This window comes from Magnolia sinica, chromosome 8 (genome assembly GCF_029962835.1).
Source record: "Magnolia sinica isolate HGM2019 chromosome 8, MsV1, whole genome shotgun sequence".
In the NCBI taxonomy this organism is placed as follows: domain Eukaryota; kingdom Viridiplantae; phylum Streptophyta; class Magnoliopsida; order Magnoliales; family Magnoliaceae; genus Magnolia; species Magnolia sinica.
In genome coordinates this window covers 84,202,797-84,206,757 of record NC_080580.1, presented here as the reverse complement: position 1 = coordinate 84,206,757, position 3,961 = coordinate 84,202,797, and the positions used below count along the sequence as shown (strand labels likewise).

The following is a 3,961-nucleotide window of genomic DNA, read 5'->3' as shown; positions in this document are numbered from 1 at the left end:
TAAACTTTACATTCACACTCACACACATACACACACACACAAAACTTTATATTCAATTCCAATTGTGAACCTCATATTTTAGATAGATACACATTATATATTCCAGATGCATTTATTTCAGAGTATTTTATACTGTTTAACTTAGTTATATAATTGTTCTGATATTAGCTAGGTCAAACATATCATAAATTCACGTTAGCATAAGTGACACCTGGAATATCGGGGATCGAGTTCGTGCTCGACCCTAAGATTAATGGTGTTAATAAAATAAAATGTTTTTCTTTCTTTCAAAGATTAGTGTGGTCCAAGTGGAAGAATATAAGACTCTTATTTGGTAGGCCACACGTGATGATCAATTTACATATAACTATTAGATTATTCAGATTGGGTGTTATAGTGAACCCTACTACAGTTGTGATCATTGCATATACGTTTGGGGCGAGACACTTGAACCATGATACTTATACATGGTTATTAAGATGGAAATGAAAACCTACGGTGTGGAGACTTAAGAGGGGAGAAGTGTGATGGATATGATTTTCCGGCTATTTTTCCTATAAATATGTCTTCGTCCCCTCACCTGCATAGAAATAAAATCATAGTACCATTAAGAGGTTTTTTCTAAAAGTGTATGGTACAAAAGATCAAGCATCCTCTCGATGACGTTGTGGAAATGAAAATATCTTTTCTACAAGATACACATTTAAGATTATAGCATGGAATATCCATTATTGATGCATAAACAATATATTTATTTCATTATTAAAATTACACTTATCTCTGCACCTTTCTTGCATGAGGAAGAGAAATTCTTCTTGTTTCACACATTGACAATCTCCATTTCAAGATACACTAAAAAAGAAAAAAAGAAAAAAAAAAAGCGGTTCCACAAGTTACTTGGACCAGTCATCCCGACTTGGCTGAGTTAGGCTGACTCAACCTTCAACTCAGTCGAGTCCCAGCTCAACTCAAGACTGGATGAGTTGCTCGGCGGAGCAAAAGAGTCTTTTAACCTTGTTTAACAAAGCCAGATAAAGAAATTTAAAAAAGAAAAAGAACAAGCAACTTCTCACATTTTTTCTTAATTTATCCTCCTACAGTTCTTCCTAATTTGCCCTTTTTTGCCAGTAAAAGGACTAATCTTTCCCATTTTCACCATTGACTTAGCAAAATCTGTTGTGAAAGCTTTGGGGATTGAACTGTAGCTCTTCACCAACTCACCAGTTCACCCACCATTGAAAAGAACCTGATTAGAATGAAGTAGGCCCCTCTTCCCCATCAAGCCCTTGAAGTACCTCACGTCAAACCGTGCTGGCATCGAATCAAACGGTTCAAGATTGGTGTCCCAACCAGATCGAGGACATGACCTGCGCACCCAGTGGGCGAAGTTGGGAAAGATGTTTGTTTCATTGTAGATGCGGTCCTGGAAGCTCGCACATTGCGCGAATCCTATGGTATGGCCACCCGAGAGCGCGACTAGATTGCGAGTGTTCAGCCCATGGTCTTTGAAGTTGTCAATGAGGGTAGGTAAATCCGAGGTGGGTGAAGGGAGGTTGTTGTTCGGAGCAGTCCGGCTAGCCGTGGTCGAGTCTCTCCTTCCTAGCTGCACCTTCCATGTGGGGCCCCCTAGCTGCATGGACACAAAGATCAGTAAATTTGTGTAAATCACTGGTCATCTTTTATAAATGATCTTGTATGAAGAATGATACTATGATGCCCAAAACACTGACACGGTACATGTATGGCAGGTGTTCTTTGTGATCATGACCATTGATTTGGTGGGGGTATATCCACCTAATGTTGTTGTCTCAAATCTTTCAAAAACAGGGTCTGTGGATGCCATCGTCAGACCATTTGATGCCATCAACAGCTACCCAATGCCATATGAAAAATCTGAATTTTTTCAATGCAATTGAGCTGGACACCTAAAGTCTAACAACCAATTATGAAAATTTCGAATCTTTCCGATAGCATTAAGCAGTGTCGATGCCATCGAGAGCCATCAACAGCTCTCGATGGCATCCACAAGCCTTGTTGGTGTTGCTGAAGATTTGAGACATCAACAACAGGCAATAGCACATGAAATGAGGCGTTTGGACTATCATAACCTTATGATATTTCTGCAAATGGATGGTCAAGCACATGCATTTATACGATTGTGTTTGTTACAGCATCAACAGTCCCAATCATCAGACGTGGATGGTGGGGTCCACACATCAGTGTAATCCCATGAAACACCCACATAATATACATGTTATATAGATATGAGGAGGTATCATACCGCAACCACAGAGTCACGAGCGGCAACGGCCAAGATGGCTGCACAGGACACGACTGGGCCACCACAAGCTTTATCTACGGCTGACTTGATTTTATCGACGACTTCGAATCCTCTGAGAGAGTTGAAGTTAGGAAACGCTGTCTTCTCCCCATCTATTGTGTCCGTGTCATCGAGCAAGATGGAAGCATCACAACCCTACAAAACCATGATCAGATGAGATATCACGGCTAGTGTTCCTATAGAGAATGCTACTTTTGATCCTATAAACATTCAACAAGGAACCAACTAGATAACCGGCCCAGATCTCACACCTGTGCGTCATGTCAGCACAGGTGGGGCCATTAATTGTATATACAGGTGGAAGTGACTTCGGTGGATCCCTCACTGTGGGGCCCACCGTGATGTATGTATCTTATATCCACGCCCTCCATCCGTTTTTCCAGCTCATTTTAGGGCATGAGCTTAAAAATGAAGTAGTGATCAGATCCACATCTCAGGTGGACCACACCTCAGGAAGCAGTGGTGTTTGAATGCCCACCTGGCCACTGTAAGGTCACATGGACCCGGAAGAAGGGACCACTCTGATATCAGCTTCATCCAAAACTTGCCATCCAACCCGTTGATATGGTCACACAGACCTGGATGAAGGGACCACCCAAATATCAACTTGATCCAAAACTTGTGGCCCTCAAGAAGTTTTTAATGGTCGTTGTTCAATCACCACTATTTCTTGTGGTGTGATCCACCTAAGACTTATATCTGAGTCATTTTAGGGTTCATGCCCTATAATGAGCTGGGGAAAGGGATGGACGGCATGGATATAAGACACGTACATCACAGTGCGCTCCACAGTCTCGGTACATCAAAGCGAATCTGGGTCCAATACGCTACTACAAACAACATTCTCATTCGAGGTGTGGTAACTCCGCACATGTGGATCCCTGTCCATCCACACCCACACGTGCCGATGTGATACACGTGTGCAAGATCTTAGCTTTCCATCTGCTTTGAACTAAACTAATAATGCTTGGATGTTCAGCCTAAAAAATCAGGCCATTTACAATCCTCATCAGGTCGGCTATAGTGTTCAAAGTAAACAATTTTAACTAACAGCCCATCAGTTACTTTTTCTGTAGCCCACCTGAGGTGTGAAACAGCCGAAATTAATAAGCTAGAATATCTAAACAGTGCACCTGACCTGATGAAAAGATCAGATCAAGCACACGCATTCCAAATAGGCACATGTGCTTGCAAATGTATTTGCATGGCTCCCACGTGAATGTGGAAGTAGCAATGACAATGGGTAGTCATTAGATATGGTGGGACACAAGAGACGATCGATATTCGTGTATCATACATTGACGAAGCAGTCGTGGAAGTGAAGACGGAGCAACGAAGCGCCCATACGGGGCTCCGTTTGCACGGCAGCTTCAACGACTTTTTTGATGGCAGGCAAGGCCATCGGGCATGTATTCATGTAGAATGTGTGGGAGAGGCTGTCAGCTTTGGAAGTGGTTGTAGTAGCTATCAATAGAAGGAGATGAGTAGGTAAAAGAAGCAAGGAGAAGCCATTTCTGTTGTGAATGGGATATTTAGTGCTTGTTTACTTTGGTTGTGTTTGGTCCATGCATCTATAATTATTTATATATGAGAGAGAGAGAGAGAGAGAGAGAGAGAGTG

General features: G+C 42.1%; 1 pseudogene; it reads right to left on the bottom strand.

Moving 5' to 3' along the window:
* Positions 1–1,026: 1,026 nt before the first annotated feature.
* LOC131253549 (peroxidase RIP1-like) lies at positions 1,027–3,758 on the bottom strand (annotated as a pseudogene).
* Between the last annotated feature and the right edge of the window lie 203 nt (positions 3,759–3,961).